At 38.5% G+C, this 23,545-nt stretch overlaps 1 protein-coding gene across 1 annotated transcript in view; it reads right to left on the bottom strand.

The window, feature by feature from the left end:
• The window catches only part of zfhx3b (zinc finger homeobox 3b), a 271,273-nt gene that overhangs the window by 237,138 nt on the left and 10,590 nt on the right, over positions 1 to 23,545 (bottom strand). The window contains 1 exon segment of the mRNA XM_048186070.1: positions 12,794 to 12,846. The gene's annotated coding sequence lies outside the window, so the exon portion shown is untranslated.

The following is a 23,545-nucleotide window of genomic DNA, read 5'->3' as shown; positions in this document are numbered from 1 at the left end:
GATGAATGTCAAACTGAGTAGCGCATCACTAGGAAATGAGAAATATATGTTTTCGATCTAATAGACAAAATATGCTTGCGCAATAAAGTTTACACATTAGGTCAGTAGGCGGAGATTAGGTGGTCTTTTGTGCTGTTTGAACATATTCGACCACATGAGTGTTTACATTACGAAAGCAATCCGGTCTAATGCGTTTTCGACTACCTCTGGAAGTGGTTGAAAGTGGACAAGCTCAAAACGTTTGACACCCCATTTTCACCTGTATTTAGCGTCGTCCACTTATGATCCGATCGACCAAAACGCACCTTCATACCAGATGTAAACAGGGCCTTAGTTTCCTATACACATTTATTTTTACTTGAAATATTGCCTGCTTTTGACTCAGAAACATTAAATTCAGAGCATCATAGCGATAATGACACCAGACATAGCAACTTTGTACAGTAAATCATACCTATATCATAAAATGATTTACTTTAAATTGGATTGCAATATTTGAAGTGGTTTGCAAAATAATTTTGAATTGGACTGCAAAACTTCTAAACATCTAAATATGATGCATGCCGCCAAATATAATTAAGCTTGCGTTTAAAGAGACTTGGTAGGAGGTACTTTGGTGCTCCAAATGAAGTGTGGTACTTGGCTTGAAAAGTCTTGAAATACTGATATAATGCATAAGAACGTTTTATAGTATGGCATATGTTTCCAAATACTTTTTGGGTGCACTATAAACATCATATATACATATATTTCTTTGACCTACGTTTCCATTTGAAACTTCCAGTGTTGGTTCTTTATGGCCGTCTGGAGTCTTTCTTAAATTTCAGACTGTAAGCAGGCCTCACTTCACTCACAGTCTGAATCCAGCATTAAACAGTGCTGGCTGATCAATTAAAATGACACGAGGCTCATTAAAAACAGGCTGCATTGCCAATTTTAGATCTGGAATGGCCAGATCAGGGGTGAGATTTCAAGATGTGCGTTTGGTAAATGGACATTGTGCATGTATCAAGCATTGCACTGCAGCATGAATACTGAGGCACAGTTCACGTAAAACAGGTATGCACATGCATGCAAACGTGCACGCACACGCGCATATCCTTTCAGTCAACTGCTCCGTGCACACATAAGTGTATCTGAGCCCAGAGTGATATCTTTTGTTCGACGTGGGGCCCCATAATTAGTATTGATCAGCCCATTATGGTGTATTAGCCTCCAATTGGATTTCCCTAAGTTTAAAGTCAAGTTCATTGGCTGGCAAGTGACAGCCGTTTAAGTGAGACATTGAGCACCCCACCAGGCCATAGAACAATGGAGAACTGTTTCAGACAAGAGCCATCAAGCCATGGGCAAACCATTACACTACAGAGAACAGAGCGGATCACACTAACAATAGCCTTAAATACAAAATTCCATCTATTTCCCTGATAGATAGTGGCAGGATGGTAAACTGATCTGAGACTAAACCATTAATGCTTCTGAAGAATGTATCAAAGTCAGGAATAAATGAAACAGGAAGAGGAGACGGGAAAAGACAGAATGTATCCGCCACTGCGGAAGCGCTTCACGCGCCTTCTGTTCTCCGTCAGCGGCCTTCTGTCGAAATAAGATTTGACGTTCTCCAACTTTGAGAACAACTCCATCTGTACTGCTTCGTGGCAAACCGCTGCCTCGCAGACCCCCGTTTGGAAGGGGATTGTGTTTGTACAGATTCAATTAGAAAGTGCAAACAAAGGAAGCCTTTGACAGACTGCCGTAATACAAAAGCTTAGCGAGGCCTGAGAAAGCATCCTATTCATTAACGCCCTCAAGTATTTAATAACTTGCCCGGCTCTGCTACACAAAGATGGATATACAGATCGGGACAGATAAGGGAGGCGAGAGAAAGACCGGGAGAAAGCAGACAGACACGGGCTGTTGATTACACTCTGCTGCCTGATCACATGACAGCTCCACCAAGACTATAAGGAATCACTACAGTCGCTGGACTAGCTGGTCCCCTTGGAGTAACACAGGAACAAACTAAAGACAATGACAGGGTCCCCTTCGGTGCGCACAACCCACCCCAATTAGGCCCCAGCTGGGCCTTTCTATCCAACCAGGCCTCGCTAAGCCCGCTACACTCCCAATTAAAGGGGACCCAATTTGTCAGCTCCCCAAGTCCTCACAACTCTCCACCCTACATTGTCCTCCACCCCTGCGCCCAGGTATCGGTCTTCATTTAGACCGTGGTGCTCAGCATTAAATGGAAATCAATGGTGTAAGTTTAGCAAAGAGTTAATTACTGCTGGGCCTCCGATTGATCCGGGCCCCGAGTGTTGGCAGCAGAGAGGGGCCATTTGTCTCATTCATCTGCCATTAAAAATGAGACGAGTAGGAGGAAGAGATGGAGATATAGAGTGGAGGGGGAGTGGGAATGGTGAATTTGATAGTAAAATCACAGCAGCGTTAATGTGTTCTATTTCTATAACACAAAAGTTTGCAGATATATACCTAACAAACAAAAAAATCTGAGAAATTGGCTTTTCTGGGTCGCTCTAATAGTGTGTATCTAAAATCAAAATATAATGGCAGTGAAGGGTGAAGTCTTATCTCGCTGACTCAATAATCATCCTGTCAAATTTAGCATTATAGCTTTTATTACAGGAAAGGGTGGCAGTTTTAGTAAACAAATGCCTACTGCAAAAAGAGAACAGAAAATGTTACTCATAAATTGGATGTACATATCTAGAATAGCAACTACAGCGAAACTGGTATTAGTGCAATGTTCTGAACGGATGCTATTTTCAGTGTTAATCTAGTGATTAAACACAAAGAAGTTTGATTACTTTTCATTTAAATAAATGGAGGACAAATTCCACGAATGATCGCAAATATTCAGGCCCTCAGCACATCTTGATTTACGCCAAGATGTAGAGCGAAAGTGCATATTTATTTATATGAACAGATCTGAATTCCACACCATAATGCATAATAGCAGCTGGCCTGCTTTCCTTGTGAATTTTGTGAATGTGCCGTTCCCCGTTTTGTAGCATCTTTCCAATTAAAAATGTCCTTGAGCTCCTTCTCCACGGCCTTTGGCTGATTGCTGAGTAGAGTCCGAGCAGTGCATGCAATCAGCGCCACGAGTGAAAAAAAAGAGCACATACACAAGTCCTGTAAAACAGGGATCTTTGAGCGTGTGTGCGTTCAGGTTTGGGGGTTGGGGTTGGACTCCTGTTCTGCAATTACAGCCCATCCTGCGTGGGCCCCTTCAGTCCAACACTTAAGGGTTGCTGTGATTCCTGACAGAGAAGGTTATTAGTTTTTATTGAAGGAAATAGGTGCTGGGCGGCTTGAAATGGTGCAGTAATGTGCGGGGGGATGGAGGGGGCACTCCTGACCCTGCTCTCCCTTGGGTCCTATAGAGTCGGCTGAATGTCGGACACGTTGAGCCCATCACGCCATTCACGATTCTTCTCCAGCGTCCCCCATTCCTCGGGGTCAGCGTACCTCTCCATGGCCTTGAACTCAACCTAACCAACCCTTCCACCACCTCTCTCTCTTTCTTTCTTCACTCTCTCCATTCCTGGAAACCTTTTGGCTTTGACATTTTCAGCTTCTGTCCAGCCCCTCATTACATCTCAGCCCTGTCACTGTACTAATCAATACGTCTGCATTCATTAATTAGCTCTTCTTACAGGGATGTACCGTTTTTAATCAGAAAACTCTGTCTTTTAAACACTCTTGGTCATTCTGAAACTGACTCTTTATCTTACCACTGGGGGAAGCAGTGTCGTGCAGGACAGGGCAACTTTTATTCATTTTTGGTACACTGACGTTTTTGAATGACGCAACATACAAAAGAGGCCACAGCTTCAATATTTTATTTTGTATGTATACAATATAACATTTTTTTATTATTATAAGGGTACTTTTGAGCCCTTAGCCCCACCCCTAAACACTCCTCTACAAAATTAAAAAGAAACATACATTAACAGACAGATGCTCGCAATAATTCAATACTTTAAAAAAGCACCAAAAATTGTAGTCAAGTCAATTTATGCACTACATTTCAAGTCTTCTACAGCTATAGATTTGTGTTTTTTATTTACTGAAACTCGTACCCTCACAGGTCTCAAATCTTGATCACACTTAGATTAGGGTCCAATTCTCATTATTAACTAACTATTAACTATGACTTTTGCCTCAGTGAACTCCTTATTACTGCTTATTAATAATTAGTAAGGTAGTTGTTAAGTTTAGGTATTGGTAAGATTAAGGGATATAGAATATGGTCATGCAGAATAAGGCATTAATATGTGCTTTTTAAGTACTAATACAGCCAATATCCTAGTAATGTGCATGCTAATAAGCAACTAGTTAATAGTGAGAAATGGACACTAAACTAAAGTGTTACAAAACACTTTTATGATTTAATAAAGCTATATATAATAAGGTTAAAAAAACAATTGTTTTCACTTTCATTGTATGGATTATGGATGCATTAACTGTGCATTTGTGTGTTCATTTACACATTTGGGCAAGAACATTATTGATTATTTAAGATACTGCCCCCTACATGACTTCATAGCTAACCTTTAAATTTAGTTAGTTTTTTTTTTTTTTTTTTTTTTTTTTTTTTTTTAAATAAGACAATAGGTAGCTGTGTTATACAGTAGTTTGACTACTTCGACTCTGTAGCTTATCGATCAACAAACTACACTTACATTTATTTATTTAGCAGACACTTTTATCCAAAGCGGCTTACAAATGAGCAACAAGACAAGAATTTTTTTCACAATATTCATAATACACAATGCCAGGCTTAGTAAAAAAACTAGATGCTTCTCAAATTTCAAGCTTCTTCCCCTACACATGCAGAGTAAAAATGGACCCAGAAATGCAAGCTTTTTTTCCAAAAGCAGCAGAACTGCGTTTGCCTTGTACGCTGTAATGACCATTCCTCTATGTCTCCTCACGTGTGTGTATGCGTAGAACAGACCAAAAGGGGACCTAAAAGGCCATATTTGCCTTTGCACAGCAGCCGGTGGTGTGTGTACACTGTGGTGTGTGACGTTAGTTCAGCATGTGTAAGCTATGATGTGTCTGTGCCGCTGATGAAGTGAAGTGTACACGTCTATGTCCAGAGAGCACGTCTATGTGGCAGCCATCTTGTATCCATCTTGTTTCCTTTCTGATACAGAAGATCAAGTAACTGTGAGTGATCAAACACTACATGCGCATGCTAAATGTGTGTATTGCCTGCTGTGCACATTAGTATTCTAGGCAGGTGCCTCTGCCACTGACTCTCTGCTCAACCAATAATAATGGCCTGATGGGAGTCTGATGGCCACAAGGCTTTCTCATGTACACACACACACACACACACACACACACACACACACACACACACACACACACACACACACACACAATCACTGCAAAAACCCACACGTATACATCCAAACTATAATTTACAAACCAGTCCACATTTGATTTGCAAAGCCACTGCAGACAATGAATGGTGTATAATGATATATAGTTGCAAGGATATATATATATATAGAGAGAGAGAGAGAGAGAGAGAGAGAGAGAGAGTTACTAAAAAACAAATATTTTTGGCCAGTTTTCACCACTTATTTATACACTGTAAAAAAGAATTGTTGGTTTAACTTAAAATAGTAAGTTACCTGGTTGCCTTAAAAATTTGAATTCATTGAAATTAAAAATTTGAGTTAATACAATGAAGGCAATTGGTTTAATCAACAGAAACTCAAAATATTATGTTATCTGAACTACATTAATCATCTAAGTTGATTTGACAAAAGAATAAATGTTGTGATACATCATGAAAATATTTTTTTTATATTTATATTTTTTACAGTGTAGTGACAGCAGAGCGATGATGAGAAATATTAGATGAATGGCATGGGTAAATGTTGCAAGTTGCAATGTTGGTAAATTGCAAGCTGGATTCAAATACAATATGCCCACGTAAGCACCACAGATCAACATATCTAACATGCTTTTTGCACATCTCGAATCACTTTCAAAGTTAAACGTGCAGTGAGTGGCATTAAAAGTGCATTATGTTTTCTCAGAAACAGATGTTTCTGGAAACATTTTATCAGATTGGTTGTCGTACATATCGTGGCAGTTTGGAAATGAAATGTCCGGTGAGTGGCGTTAAAATGTTACTGCATTCAAAACTAACTGACCACCTAAACCTAACCTATAGTGTTAACACAAGCAAAAGCGAGTAAAAATACATTTATGAAGCAAGCAACCATGCCATTTTAGCTTGCTTCTCCATGTATTTGAGCTCTTTTGTTGCACCGTGTTTCACTGGATTTGTACCCAAGTGCCCACAAGTGAAGTGCTGTACCAGGTGAGCTACCGAGCAAGTTTACCATGTCAAAAAAGCCATACATATGGAGCTGGATATGTGATGCAAATGTCAAACTGTTATAGTTTACACATTATGCACTATGGTAATAGCATTTTGAGGAAAATAGTCTTTATTAAAGGCACAATATGTAAGACTTTTTGGATTAAAATACCCAAAAACCACTAGAACATAGTTATATATTTTGTTGACCTGTGTACTTACATTATCCCAAATGTTTCCAACAATGTTTAAATCCAGAGAAATCAGCCATTTTAACGAGGACACGGACTGTGTCATTTCGGCACCTGTCAATGACATCATATCCGCGTTATCCTCGATTTCCAGTTTCACTTTCAAAGAAACCATGCAAACACCAAAGACACTTTAATTAAAATATGTGTTTTATTAGACAGGTGAGCAACTGTTTGGATACCTTTATCGATAGAAAACAGCGCTGCGTCACCCTACATACGCAACGAAATCAGCAGCCGACTGCAGCAAAAGCATAATAACTCGAAGCCAGTGTACGTTACGTGTAGGAAGTCTTTCATCAGCATTCGCTCCAGCAGCCCAGCTTCATACCAACATAACGTTAATAAAACTTTAATACATTAGCTCATCCATAAACAATTTCTTCCCAAGCCCATCGGATTCCCATTCAACTCCCATTAGTCCACACTTATTCACTGCGTCATCAAGCTATGCCTTTGTTTTGAATAAGCGACCTCTAGCGGCGAAAATTACATATTGTGCCTTTAATTGATAATCTGCACATGTAATTATAATTTGTGTGGGAAGGAATAAAAGTTGTTGCCGTTTTGCTGCTTCCAGTGTTCTTTTCAGCTGGAAACGGTTGTAAATTGGATGTACAGGTAAGTTTTTGAAGGCACATATGACTATGAATGAACATATCGGAGCACAGCTGCCCCAAGTCTCTGGCAATACAATCTTCTCTCAATGAAGATTAATGAAGATCAATGAAGATCATACAGATCATTTGAAAATGAAATTCTAAATCAGTCTGTTGTATAACATAACATGAAATAAAACCAGTGGACAAAAACAGTGGACTGCGATAATAGATACAATTTTAGCATTTTGGGGGGTGCTTTTTCCTCGATACCTCTTGGGACACAATTTGATCAATTTATTCATCCTACAGAGTTATTGAGTAAGCAATTAAATGAGAGGGTTGGCTCCTTTTCGCTCCCCGCTGAAGTTGCCGCAGTTATTCGGACTGTTTAATTGCCTTTTCCACAAACGACGCAAGTGAACCGCTGCCCCTCTTAGCTGATGGGCAGGAAGTGAAGAGAAGAGAAAATGAATGTCACTACACAGCTTGTAAATTAAAACAAGGCCGACAACAGGCTCCAACTTAACCGAGGAGAAGATTGGCCTGTGTCTGGAGTATTACTACTCATTTAGAATCCCTGCCCACTGCAAAAACCTTATTAGTGTGTGGTGTGTTGTACTAAGTGAGTGTGTTATTAAAACTCTGAAGTATTTCTTCCTAAAACCAGCTCCAAATACAGAAAGAAGGGCCAAACACAACAAAACTTTCACAAAACGTCTGTAGCTTTATCTCCGTGTGCTCTTTGTCTTTCTTGCTCTCTTTCTTTTTGACCGCAGGCTAAGTGAGTGCCGGGCTGGGCCGGGCTCCCTCAGTGGCGGCTAATGTTCCTGACCCAGCACTCCCTGAGCCACCTCCAGCCCTCCAGGCCTTTGAAGGGCCGGCCCGCTCTAAGGTCTCCTGACGGCTGGTGAGGAAATTTGCAGGAACAACTGGAAGAGGCCTGTGTTTATTCAGCTCCCTTTAATGAGGAGAGAGAGGGATTATCACTGGCCTGGATCTCCCCTGGAACGAGAAGGAGGGGAAAAAAACAAAACAGAAAAAAGGAAAACGGCCGCTCCACATGTTGTTCTACCTCTGACCACTCCAGCACATTTTCGACACAAGTGAGTGAGAGAGGGAAAAGGAGGAGGGGAAAAAAGGAGAGCAGGGCTCGCTGTGCCAGTGTATTTCTAGGCTGCTTTCACATCCAGATGTTCCTATTGCAAAGCCAGTAGGGAGGAGAAAGAGAGCATTAGGACGTGGTTTGGCTGGTTTGGGTTGAAGAAGGTGGTGGTCTAACACCTGGCCCCGCCACAAGCATGAGTGGCCCTTACAGTTCAATTCCTCATGGTGCTGTTTATCGCATGGTGCTATCTGAAGGGAAACGGGGGCTTCCTGAGTCAGTTATACTAGCTATAATGTTTTATTATTGCAGTGTTTTACACATAGTTTTATTGTAATTGTAACTGAAGCAAAAAATAGTGCAAGTTGGTGTGAAGATCCCTCACGTGAAGTGCTAGTCTCACATGCAGACCGAGAAAAAAACAACAATTTCTTCATGTCTGAGGATTATGTTTAAAGCACAATACATCTAAGATTATGGAAAACTTTCATGGGGTCATACACCTCAGGGTTGTGAATTGGCCATACCCCTCTGGAAGTTGAAATGGAAATTAATTGGAATGACAGTAATTTACTGATTCGTAATTCTGTCTAAAATACATCCATCCAACAGTTAAATTTTTTCAAAAATTTTAACATTTTTCTTAGTAAAATTGTTTTAAATTTTACATTTTAACTGCAATTAATTGGAATTCCATGCTCTTACATCTAGATTACAATTGCAATTCTACATCCTATTTGCTACATCTTGTGAAACTTAGTCCAATATTTTTTATTTACAACTTTAAATTAATCCATCCATCCATCCATCCATCCATCCATCCATCCATCCATCCATCCATCCATCCATCCATCCATCCATCCATCCATCCAACCAACCAACCAACCAACCAACCATCCAACCAACCAACCAACCGCACGTCCTGATATTGCCGAGTTAGATGCGTTACTGGGTCAACATATTTTGTTGATCCTGGAACAACATTCTAGTCTGAATATTTAATCTTAACCCTATTCCTACCCCTAAAGCCCCGGGTATACTTCGTAATTTTCGTCATGCGGAGGGCTCGCCGGCTGGCCGCACACCCTGGCCGCACGCAGCCCAAATTTCGAGGCCACGCGGACAGTCCGTGTGCAACAGCGCATGCGCAAGCAGTATAGAAGAGTCCACTAGGTGGCAATACACACAGTATTGAGCACAGTGTTCAGCCATCGAAAAAGAGTGTGAAAAGACCGGTTTAAAAACAACATGCTTGAAAAAACAGAAAAACCACGACAATGGACGGCGAACTTGACCAGCGTTTGTGCGAAGAGATTAGAAAGTACCCACATTTGTACAATTCATGTTTAAAGACGTGTTTAGGGCGGCAAATTCATGGAGGGAGATAAATAAAAATATGGTAAAGGATGTACTACTTTTCTTCTCCGATCATGCCCAGTGAATGTCCTGTTGATGACACGACTAGTGCTGCCCTCCGATGTCTGGTAGAGCATAGAAAGAACTGTACTGCGCATGTGTCGAACGCGGTCATTCGCGCGCATCCGTTGTGTAGTATACTTTGAAAGTTTTGCGGACGCGACTGCGAAGTACACCCGGGGCTTAAACCTAACCCTAACCATAAGTTATCCCAAAAATCAGAGGGAAATGATAGATGAATAACACTGATGTAGAAGCACCAATTCATGATTTTAAGCCTAAACGAGACATAATCTGTAAACTTGTCCCTCAAATTTGATTGGTTAATTTGAATGTTGTTCCAGGATCAACAAAAATGTTGACCCAGGAACATGTTGAACTCAGCAATATCAGGTTATGCCCAACCAGCCAACCAGCCAACCAGCCAACCAACCAACCAACCAACCGTTTTTTAAAGCTTTTTTCAAAAATTTCAGATTTTTTCTTAATAAAATTTAGTTTTAAACTTTAAACTTCTATAAATTTCTTTGAACTGCAATTCATTGTAATTCCATGCTCTTACATCTAATTTACAATTGTAATTCTACATCCTATTTGCTACATCAATTCAACTTGTACTGAAATTTACAAGGCATTCTTTTTTTCTTCTTCTTTTTTTTCTTTTTTTAAAGCTATTACTTTGACACCGACATCAAAAAATGCTAAAAATTCACAAAGACTCACAAAGAAAAACAGTTTTATCACGCCACCCCATAATCGTTTGATTTATCTGTTGCATATTAAATGCACATCTCTAGTAGATTTAGTTTAGTTGTTGACAGCAAGCTGACCGAGATCTCTTAAACAGTGAGACAAACAGCACCAGTGGATCAATAGCAGTGTCTATTGTCCACTTATTGAGGAGGGCATTAGGACTGTTCATGCTGTATCATGCGTCCTTCACTGATGCAGGTCAGGGGTCACTAACCCCAACCCTACTACACACAGCTTACACATGAGTCGAACTCGATCGCCAGAGGCTGTAGCTCTGAGCTGTGCTGAGCAACTGCCCCTTCCTCCACTCCAGAGTGGAAGTGCAAACAACCCACCGCTTCATAATCCACACGACAAGATCAACCTCAGACACGCAGGATGACCTTTGTCCTTTGACCTCCATCCAATGTCTCCAAGTTCAAGGCTAGGCTGGGCTGAGATACAGATAGATTAGAAGGACTTGAAGAGCAGCCATATGGCTAGCAAAGACCCACAGACCAACATCGGTTTACAAATGAAGAAACTGTTAGCCTGTGTGTGTGTGGTTTGCTGGAAAACATGTTGCCAAAACACTTTCGCTCTCCATCTGGCTCCCCTTTGAGAGCGCAGGCCTGTTGGTTTACAAGTCTACCACTTCAGAGCCATAAAACTGCACTTGAGTGGATTAATAAATTAAAAAAAATAATAATAATAATAGAATGCCTCTTCATTGGTGTTGATTAGCAAAACCACATAATGTCGATATCCAATTATGTGAGATTGCCTCAACATCTGTTTTTTACACTGAAAGTGTCTTTAAATTTCTCATAAAAGAGAGGCTGATATTTATATGGTAATTACTTGCTTGCATTTAAAACAGTGGGGCTTCAATATAAAGTATTAAAAAAGCAGCACTCCTTTTAGGATCATACGTCTTAAAGGCAGAGAGATGTTTGTCAAGCAACATTAAAACAGTGGAGAGCTTTTCCACCTTCTCACCTTGAGGGAAACAAAATACATCCTTCCTAAAATCCTGCCCAAAAATGTGGTAATTATTTTAAAGGAACTGCTCACTGCTCATTTAAAATAGAAAATGAATGTTTGAATTACATTTTATTACCAGTGTTGGGGGTAATGCATTACTAGTAACTTGAGTTACGTAATCAGATTACTTTTTTAAAGTAACGCATTTTTTTTTTTTAATTTGCAAAATATCTGTTACTTTTTAAAATAAGTAACTAGAGTTAATTTTCCCATTTATTGACTGACAGCTCTCCTGTCTCCATGTTGAGAGAAATAAAGTGCAGAGGTGTTGTGTGCGCTGTGTGAACATGATGGTTGTTGTAGTTCTAGACTAAATGTGAACATGCATTTATTCATCTCACTTTTGCACGAAAACACATTCAGTATCCTCAAAATTAATAAAAACAGTGAAATTCAATCTCAGAATTGTATGCAAACCTGTGATAATTAACTATATCAAATTACACAAATATACTTTATGTATTTAATCTCACTTTATTAACCAATGTCTTTGCTGCTGACCTTCAGTGATCTAATTCAACCATACTAAAAAGCAAAAAAATACTTTAGATTAGATTTAGAAATAAGAGTGTTGAACTTCCTTCTTCTGTATCCTATTCTTCTTTAATCCAGAATGGCAGCACAGCTGAATATGCTTTTCCTTCAGTCTGAAGCTTATTTATTTCACTTTTGGTGTAAAAGGACCTATACATTTGCGAAAAATAGATCTTTTTTTGTTTCTATTAAAAAACAAACAAGCAAGCCCAGCCCAGGTGAGAAAAAGTAAAGCAAAAGTATATAACGCTGTTAGTAACTTTTTTAGGGAGTAAATTAGTTATTTTTTTAAAAGTAACTTTCCCCAACACTGCTTATTACAAACATTTGTGCTCTAACGTCAAAAAAATTGCCATCACAGCGCTGTAGTTTATGAGTGCATAAATGCACTCAGTTTCCTTTACTTGCTTGAAACGATGTGACATTTTATCATGCAGTGGCATCCCATTTTTTACCCATAATTCTCAGTGAGTGACAGAGGCCAGGAATAGCACATGGCAAACGACTCCAGTGTGAGAGATCGATATTGTAGTGAGCTCTTTTAGATATACTGTCACATCTAAACCTGCACAAACGTCTCTGCCACAGTGATAATTCACTCTCCCAGCTAAATGCACTTTTCGGACGCTGTGGAAAAGAGACGGAAAATTTGCCCACGAGGTAGGTTACAGATGCCACGTTCGGAAATTACACACAGTATGACGACAAACTATTTTTAATGATTTTGTGCGCTCAGACTCACCAACAGTCGATGAAGAGCAGCTGCAAAATCCCTTTCCTCGTTTCCTCACAGACCTAAAAAGGACACACAAAGAAATAATCATAATCAAACAGCCTTCAATCAAATCTGAAATTCAATTTTCCTCATCCACTTCAATCAGCCGTCTCAAAGAAAACACCAAGGTCTCTAATCTCCAAGCTGACTGATCAACATTCTTACTCGAATACTTTCTGACTGGTCCCAATCATTTCTGGCCCCAAGGCCATACTTAACACCATATAAAATCAACTTGTGAATAAACCTTGTAATGGACAAGCCAGGGAAAAGAACAAACCACATCCATGACAATAGGAGGCATATTGTACCAAAGAACAAAGGCGTACATCGTGACAACAGTAGCGTGAGGCCCTCGCACTTAAAGGTCGTTCAAGGTCCGAAAAGTAGTAAAACAGTTTAAATAGTCCATGTGTCTACAGTGGTTCAACCTTAATTTTACGAAGCGTCAAGAATACTTTTTGTGCGCAAAAACAAAACAAAAATAAGACTTTATTTAACAAATTTGTCTCTTCCCTGTCATTTTCATACGCTATTTACATTCAGCACTTCCAGGTTCTATGTCAGTACACTGACTCATTATTGGCCGACGCTTCTGACATAGAACCTGGAAGCTCTGCACTGTGTTTACAACGTGAACAGCGTAAGAGTCTGACAGGGAAGACAAGAAATTGTTGAATAAAGTCCTTATTTTTGTTTTTGCGTACAAAAAGCATTCTCGTCACTTCATAAAATTAAGGTTGAACCACTTGTAATCACGTGGACTATTTTAACAATGTCTTTACTACCTTTCTGGGCCCTGAAAGTGATAATTAAATTGCTGTCTATGGAGAAGTCAGAGATGAACAAAGGTCTTATGGGTGTGGAATGACATGAGGGTGAGTAATTAATGACAGAATTTTCATTTTTGGGTAAACTAACCCTTTAAATGCATATATGGACACAAAGACACACAGGGACGAACACCCTGATATTTCACACTGTACCACTTCATCTCTCTCTGAGATCAGCCATTATTGTGCTCTTTATATTAAAACAATAAATACAAGAGCACAGGCAAATTAAATTGTAAAGTGTACAGATGATGTGTTGAGGAATTTTTTTTCATTTTCTAGCTGGAGATGAGCATAAATAATCGAGAATGCATTCAAAACAGTAGCCTTTAAGACCTTTAAGAATGTATTGACAGTTACAGTGCAAGGAATTGTGGGAAAACATACAAAAAAGACATCCACTTACTACCAGTCTAATAATCCTTCTTTTGTAGCATCTGAATGGAAATATTGAATGTTTTGAGACTGTAATGTTATAGTGTCCTTTCATTTAAGAAAGAAAGAAAGAAAGAAAGAAAGAAAGAAAGAAAGAAAGAAAGAAAGAAAGAAAGAAAGAAAGAAAGAAAGAAAGAAAGAAAGAAAGAAAGAAAGAAAGAAAGAAAGAAAGAAAGAAAGAAAGATGCACACTATGACACATATTTTAGTGCAATACCTCTATGTGAGGCTAGAAGTTCCTGTCGGTGCATTAAAGCAGCTTTGGGGCAATGTGCTAATTACTGGCTCTTTTTAATAAGAGGGCATAGGCTCACATACACATCCAGACACACCAGACAGATTTATGGTGCCCCGTGGAGGCAGTAGAGAGGACCCCTGCCTCCAATGGCCCACCACGGCCGAGTGAGATATAGTGAGGTATTGATCCCAATGCCACTTCATTTCGCAATAACTATTACACAATATTCGCTTGCCCGCTCCTGGCCACTGATTTATACTGCCCTGTTATTTGCATTAGCAGTAAGTGTTTTTCTATACCGCAGCTATGGAAGGTCTTCTCAACAGATGAAGAAACACACCCACAATTCATCAACGCATATTGTGTGCACATGAAAACTCGGTGCACACCTTTCACTCTGTCTTCTCTCCAGTTCAGGGCTGGAGCACAATTTTAGTTAACTATAACTAAAACCATAAACAAACAAAACAAAACACAACAAAACAAACAAACAAACAAACACAAAAAATTCTGTTACTTGAAATAAAATAAACATTAAACTTTTTTCCAGTTAGCTGCCACAGAAACATTTAATTTAGCTTAATTTGGTGTACTAAAATAACAAACAAAAACTGAAAATAAAACTATTTAAAAAAAAAAAAAAAACACACACAAAAAAATATTATAACTAACTAAAAAGAAAAGGAAAAACATATAGACCTATAACTGTAAAAAAGAATTGTTGGTTTAATTTAAAAAAGTAAGTTACCTGGTTGCCTTAAAATTTTGTGTATTAATTATGAAAGTTGATTTAACAAAAGAAAAAATGTTGTGATAAATCATGAAAATGTTTTTTTTTTTTTTTACAGTGTGTATGTGACTCCAGTTACAAAAAGATAATTTTATTTTACATGGTGCTGGTCACCTCAAGGAGGCTGCCATTTTAAGATCACATGACCAGATGGATACTACTTATTTTATCTCAATAACTGCCCATGGACACTTTTACTTGAAAAATAATCGTGGCTGACTGTGAATAGCACATTTCTACAATGCCAACTTGGTAGATGTTGCATCCAGGCCACCAAGTATCAGTATAAAGTCTAACATGACTGCCATATCATCCAGCACAACATAAAGATGTGAATAAGACTGAATATGCTGGCTGTTGTAAAGTGCTTTTCATCTGTAATTGGTCAGTATCAGCGGTTTGTGATGCATGTAATCAGTGGCTAGTGCCGGCAAGCAGCTCATAGTGCCAGGCCTAAGTCAGCAGACCACCTAGCGACGGGGGTGCGTATTTTCAAGCCGAACGCGTGCCGAGCTACGAAAAAGGAGGGGCGGTAGGAGCCACGTGCCGAGCTGAAATTCTCATACACGTCCCCTCTGGAGGCGGCTGAGCTATGCCCTGCCCGGCTTGCCCACTCCACCACACTAAACAAAAGCGCTAAGCAGCCTTAATTGATACTTGGCTGTTTTGCATCTGGAGGGTGTCAACTCGGCGGTGATATGTAAATCAGCAGCCCCGCCTCCTGCTCCCCCACCCACTGCCTGGGCATAATAAGCTCTTTATCTGCATACGGGGGCGGGCAAACTGGCAGGCTGGCTGCCAAGTTTGCAGGGTTGGTGAGTGTGGCAATGCGGAAAAAGACACTTGTTGCCATAACGCCAGCCTGTTATGCCAAGTAGAGCGGCACGCAGGCAGATGGCTTGGCTCCGCTGGCAAGCAGACAATCAGACGCTGCCACTTTAATACCAGCAGGAGAGAAAAGGCACGTGGCGCTCTGGTCCACCCTGCCCACATTCACTTCATTCATGAATAGAGACTATTCATATGCACAGCCTAGGCTAATTTTATGCTAATGTAGCCAAGGGGAGGAGGCAACAGAGTTAAGTGGGTGTTTGTGTGCATCGAGAGTGGGCTGTTGGGTGGGTAAAAGGTCTGAATTAGTCTACTAAATAAACGCAGACTTAACCAGAGGTCACAGCAGAAGAGATTTATATATGCTACTGTTAAGACCTTTTTATGAGAACTTTAATAGAGCTATAATGATTCTGTTTTATTAAAGAATATCATAAGTGACATCAATATAGATAAAAGATTAAGAGCAATTAAGGGCTTTTTCTGGCAGGCAAATATATTCTTCTTTTTTTTTTTTTTTAGATGGAGAGGAAATTAAATTTTTGGGCTATTGAAATTTAGTGACTTGATACAAAATGCATATTCATTTTTGATTAACTTTCAGTGGAACAACGGTTGGCAGCCATAGAAGTCATTCGGTAGAAAGATCTTAATATTAAATTAAATCTCACAGAGCTACGACATCCAAATAAAATCCCACAAAGACTCCCAACCACATCATCACCTTTATCATGCTCGGATTTACAAGGTTTAAAGGTAAAGGGTGATGAGCTGAAATGCTGAGCTATTACTCCAGCGTGTGTGTGTGTGTGTGTGTGTGTGTGTGTGTCAGCACAGGGCATGCTAAAGTCACATCCCCTGGAGCTTTAAGTGTCCCCACGCTCACACCACTCCCATCAACATCTCGCCTTAATGCATTTTCTATACCTGCCTGTGTCTCAGCTCTATGGACTCTCCAATGATTTAGAGGCAGCAACAAACCTGTCCCATTTTCAGACGGACATTATTGATAGACTGTCACTTCAGATTGTAGCTAACTGCTAATGGTTATTTTATAGTGCATATGTCAAATCTGATGTGGAGTGTGTTGCTTTATTTATTTATTTTTCCCTTTTTCCTATTCCACCTATCTTTTACGTCATGATATTCCCAAGCTGGTGTAGCTAAGCTACAGCTAATAAGCGTCTTACTTGACATGGTGCAGTGGTTGAGTGTAATACTACAGCTGTCAAAAAGTGGACATAATATGCAGTGTTTTGTGTGTAATAAAATGATAATACTAGATCATTTCAATACAATGTATAGGTAATGTGTATGTATAGGTATGGGTATGTATAGGTAGTAATGTATAGGTACTTTTCATTGGAATTAAAGTGAAATAACTGAACACAATCAGATGGCACTTTGAAGTCTTCATATATATATATATATATATATATATATATATATACATACACAATAGTTTGTTCTGGTTTTCTTTTATTTCAGCCTTGTGCCTATGGTGGAATCACAGCCGTGCTGATATGGCTACGAGTGTGATATTGCTTTATACAATAGTTCGATGACACGTGTGTGTTAATAAATAAGAATCAACAATGGAGTGTCTTTAAAAAACATCTTTTGTGAGGGACTACTTCCTCCTGCCACAGATTCAAATCTCAAGAATAGCATATTTGAGGTCTAAACAATTACATTCTGTCCTAAAAAAAACTCTTAAAACTACATACAAACTACAAACTACAAACTACTGTGACACAATAACAGCAGTTTCTGTAAAAATATGCGGGGTTTGCACGTTCTGCTTCGACACAACTAATAACTAATAATATATTAAAGGTCCCGTTTTTCGTGGTTTTTTGAAGCTTTGATTGTGTTTATAGTGTGCAATATAACATGTGTTCATGTTTCGTGTGTAAAAAAAACACAGTATTTTTCACATAATTTACTTATCTGTATACCGCTGTTTCCACTGTCATAAAAACGGGCTGATGACTTCCTTGTTCTATGAAGTCCCTCCTTCAGGAATACGTAACGAGTTCTGATTGTGCCAGCGGTTCCTGTGTTGTGATTCGACAGCAGCTTTTAGCGCATCTTGCCCGGAAAGGTCACGCCTCTTACCATAACGTGGAGATGCACGCGCTCAGTGTTATTGTAAACATGTCTTTAATTTTACCCTATCAATTTGAGCCGGAATCAGACCCGGTGATTGGACTGCGGGATGAAAATAACAGCGTTTCGACGACATGGCGACAAACACACTCTACAAACACAACTCTTGTGTATTCCTGTGGGCGGAGGTTAGTCAAAAAACTGTTTTAGTGACGTCATTAAAGAAGGAAGTAGAGGGATGTAGTCCAAACTGGCCGTTCGATGTAGGCGACTTCTGTTAAATAAAATATCTCGCTTGGCATTGAACTTTGAGCTTTAACATTTTACAGATTTTATTTATACTCTAACAACAACATTACACACTAACTAAAGTTTGAAACATGGGATCACGAAGAACGGGACCTTTAACTACATAGTTATTACAACATTGCAAACATTAGCCTACAATAAAAACATGCATCATACATTATTATTATTATTATTGTTGAAATTTAATTTTAGAATTTATCTAATCTTTTTTGGTGGCCATGTCTAATCGTAAACTTAGGAATTTTAGAGAATGTGTTTATTTCATGGGAATAAATGGATGCGTTATGTTACTCTTTTATGAATCATTATTATAAATTAGCCTATATTTAAAACAAGCCTATATTTTTCTTTTTTTTTTTAACCTTCCCTCTAAAAAATGCACAAGTGTTGTCATAGATTAACCCATGAGACAACATAAACAAAGTGTAGATCAGCATGTGCGTAGCGACTAGACGTTCCACTTATGCCTGGATCTTGAAGGACCCCAATTTTGTGGGTATTAATGAGAGCACCTGCTCAGGGAGAGGCTTCAGTGTCAGTGGATCACTCTGTGTATCAATGCCTGGCTGGCTGCATGGCTTTTTGTTTCACCACTTGAATCATCAGAGTCATTTGAAATCAATTTAACAATCGTTCCTGAGAATGATTTGAGTATGTAAATGTGGCCTGGCGGTGAAAAACAGGGTGAGCAGGCAGAGAGAGAAAGAGAGGAAGAAAGAGATGCAGAAGAGGCAGTGAGCATCTATTACTGCATTAAAGAGTGAAATCCTTTAATTCCACTCCCAGCAGGACACTGTGAAAGCAAGAAACAAAAGCAGCGAGAGGGACACGGACAGACAGAGACATAAAACATATAATTGCACTGATGAATAACCATCATCAAGACAAGTAAAGAAAAGAACTATGTGGAAAAAGAGGGGGGAAGGGGGATTGTCATCCAAATGATCATATATCATATATTTCACTGTTTTTCAGCCTTTGACCGTTGATCTCAATATTACCGTATTTACCTATGGTGATTTTTATTCCCTGTGTTAATGTATTTCCCATTGAAGCACTGTAGGAAGTTGGGGTGGGATATAATTGAAAAATTGTCCCTTTTTTTTTAATAGCCAACAGTCTCAATTTGCTACATTCTAGTCAGAAGTAGGTGGTTTTATGGGGGGCGGGGCATTCTCACTCTAAGGAGCATTTGATTGGACAAAATGAGTGAGTGCAGGATGAGTCATCGATATTTTGGGTCTGTTTTCTGGGAAGAGAAAGACTGCAAATTTTAATGTGTGCATCTACAAAACTACTAAACATATACTTTAATATAATATGATCTTCAAACCAGAAGTGTTATTCAATCTTAAAGTATTAAGATTACAACTAATGCAACAACACTCTTATTATTTTTCACATATAAATCTCTTTAAAATCATTGCAAAGTTCACCATGTTGTTTAATTTTATATCACCAGCAAAACTGTTGCAAATTCATTTTTGAATATTTGATATATTTCTTATCTAGACATGCATTCATATCTAAATGCATAAACATACACAAAATGAAGCACAAGTGCTGAGAGAAAGACAAGAAATAAGCAGAAGATTTCAGACACAAGAGGTGAACACAAAAGCTCTGGGAAGATTCAATTAAGCATCATATCCACTGACCTCATTGCCATGGTTACCAAAAAGAAGAAAATATTAATCAAGTCTGCACTTGAGAGAAAGAAGATGGAAATAGAGGAGAAAGACAGAAGTTTATACAGATGCAATGTTTTCAAGAGTAAGTGCAATTTAATAAGGCTCAAAACTGTGGTCTGTTACGTCTGTCCACTCGCTATGCGCCCTCAAACCTTCTGAACATGATCATATTTATGTTGACATCGAATCCTGGCAGTCCAGTTGACCTTGTAGAACAATGTCTCGTTCCTAATAACGCACTTTTCATTATGAAACTAAACATTCTGTTCTATGCCTAATGAATACACTAAGAAAGAGGAATTGAAAACGAGACAGAAATGAGGGAGACACTCAATTTTCTTCATTCAGAACAGCACTGAGAAGGGGAGAATAGAGTAAGCCGTAGCAATTTTTATTTACATTGTCCTCTAGAAAAGGAGAAATGAGATAAATGTAAAACTAACACATCAAATATATGTGTTATCTGATCTATCAACTAACATTTTAAGTGACAGAACCGTGTTCATTTCTGTTGGAAACTGCAGTGTTATGTACGTATTGGTATGTATTTTTGCGACTCGCGAAAACGTTCCCGCAGGTACTTCATTCCATGAGACCAGGTTGGTGAGGTAACACTTTAGTTTATGGTCCATTTCCAACTAGTTGCTTATTAACATGCATATTATTAGGATATTTGCTGTTTATTAGTACTTATAAAGCACATATTAATGCCTTATTCTGCATGACCTTATTCTACATCCCTTATTCCTACACTCTAAAAAAATGCTGGGTTAAAAACAACCCAAGTTGGGTTGAAAATGGACAAACCCAGCAATTGGGTTGTTTTAACCAAGCGGATGGGTTAAATGTTTGCCCAACCTGCTGGGTAGTTTAATTCATTTAAAAATTACTGTATTGCTTGCTTAAAATTAACCCAAAAATATGTCGACACATAATTAACATTTATTAATAAGTTTAATGAACAATAAAACAATAAACATTTATTAAATTGCTTATTAATAAATGTTCACCTTATGATTATTATTGCTGCCTCTAGTAATTATGTGTCTGATTTTTAATTTCCAACCTATTTTGGGTTCATATAGTATTTTTCAAACAATAGTTGGGTTAAATAAAACTGCCCAGCACTTTGGCCAAACATTTAACCCAACCACTGGGTTAAAAAAAAACCCAATTGCTGGGTTTGTCCATTTTCAACCCAACTTTTCAACCCAACATTTTTTAGAGTGTACCCATTACCTAAACTTCACAACTGCCTTCCTAACTTTTAATAAGCAGTAATTAGGAGTTTATTGAGGCAAAATTCATAGTTAGTTAATAGTGAGAGTTGGACCCTAATCTAAAGTGACCATATATTTCGGAACATTATAAACCATTCACAAAAATATGGAAAATATACAGAATATCCGAATGTAGTGAAAGATACATTTGCTTTAACATAAATTTTACCTGTCATGGAAAAAAATAGTCACACATACCCCAAAAATGTGCCTTTCTGAATCACAGAGAGATTAATATAATTAGCCCATTATAAATATGCAATCACAAAAATTATACCGTTTTAAGGGTCGACACATCTTACCCCATTCTCCCCTACAGCTTCTTGTAGCCAATTTTACTGAATGAACTTCCGCTTCCAAAAAAATAGAATTTGCCAAAACACATCTCAGTGTCAATACAGATCTCTCTACAATAGTCTGTGCACTCTTTAAAATAATGGTTCCAAAAGGTTTTTTTTTTTTTTTTTGCAATGATGGCATATTGGTTTTCAAAATTGAAAAGAACCTTTCAGTGAACAGTCCACAAAAGAACCATTTTTTTCTTAATGTGAAGAACATTTTAATATTCTAAGGAACACCTGTGCAACGAAAAGGTTCCGTGGATGTTTAAGGTTCTTTGTGGAACCATTAATGCCAATGAAGAACCTTTATTTTTAAGCACACACGCTATGAGGGTTCTCCCTCTATGCGTGTGTCTCCTTGAAGGGGTACACACCTACGTTTCTGATCCAGAAAAAGAGGGGAAAGGAGAAAGACAGTAAAACAAATTTCACATGCATATTGCAACAGACTCTAAAAAATTTTGACAATCATTTTCAATCATCCTGAGCCGTGGTGCACTGCTTTGGCGTATTTGGCTGCACGGCGCTGAGGGGGGAAAGTTGAGCATTGTTCTGTTTGATGAAACTGTGGAGTGTTTGCTCGCTGTCTGCAGGGACTGTCTTGAAAACAAGCTATCTGAAAACTCCCCCCGCTGTGCGAAATGTTAAATAAACAAAGGCACGGATAAACAAAATCCCTCCATTTTAATGTCACCAAGAAGAAAGACCATGTTTTAATGCTAAGATTGCTGCTGGAAGCGAAAGTGCTGCAGACACAGTTTTATATGAAGTTTACACATCAGTGAGATCTGGATTATAATCACCTTTAATAATTATAAGGTTATGAGAAAGTAGAATGACAAAAAGTGGGAAAAAAAGATGCATTTCACCGAGTTCAGCGCTGAAAGACACTTATCAGAGAAAAGATTCATTGCGATGAACTCTCAAAGAGAACTTGCAAGGAAAATGTTCAAGTGAAATATTTTAGAGATTTCAAATATCGTCTGAAAAAAAACAGGCATAACCATTTTTTTATAAAGCTGTGTGATGGTTGTTTAGCAAAAGGACGACTTCATTGCTCAGAGGTTGCTTTTTCATAGCTCAGGGGATTTAATGGAGTTGTCAGTTGTGTTTTATTTAAGCGTCAACTTTTTCCTCAGATGTTTCTTCTAAAATTCCGAAATTATGAGAAATAAAGATGTAAACAAATGAGACAATTGCTGACATGCAGTATAAGAGTACAAAGCAATAAAGTGAATGTGGATATCAGATCATCTGGTTTTTAAAGAATTAGTTCTTATTGAAATCTTGCAGACTTGGCAAATATGAGCACAGTTTGAGATTATTGAGATGTCTTCAAGAAACATATGTGAAATTACCAAGGTATTTTACCTCAAAAAGAAATATCTGAGAACAGAAGATGTAAGAAACCTCTAATTTCATTTTGGATCTGAGAGAACAATTGAGATCTTAAAGAGATTTCATTTCTCTCCTATGGGGGAGGATAATGGGTCTTCAGTATGGCACAATATGTAGGATGTCTGGCTCAATGATGTTTTCTACAAATGTTGCTCTGTCATACTCATCTTTTTCCAGGTTCTTCCATCTCAACTCAAACTTCAACTAAAACAATATCACCCCGAGAGTCTACATAACTCCAGAATTACATCAATTTAATCCCAACATTCCCAATCAATGTATAAAATGTGACCTAAAGATAGGAAGTGCAAAGGAAGATTGCTAATGGAAGTGTCCCCAAGTTCAACTTTTTGGGAAAATATTTCCCTGTAACTTTCACTGGTAAGAAAGTGTTTTATTACAAGCAAAACTTGTAGTAGATCATCAATGAAAAAACACAGAAAGCCCTACTTTTAAACCATGGT

Source organism: Megalobrama amblycephala, linkage group LG3, assembly GCF_018812025.1.
Source record: "Megalobrama amblycephala isolate DHTTF-2021 linkage group LG3, ASM1881202v1, whole genome shotgun sequence".
In the NCBI taxonomy this organism is placed as follows: Eukaryota; Metazoa; Chordata; class Actinopteri; order Cypriniformes; family Xenocyprididae; genus Megalobrama; species Megalobrama amblycephala.
The sequence above is the reverse complement of the archived record's forward strand: the minus strand, read 5'-3'. Positions and strand labels throughout refer to the sequence as shown.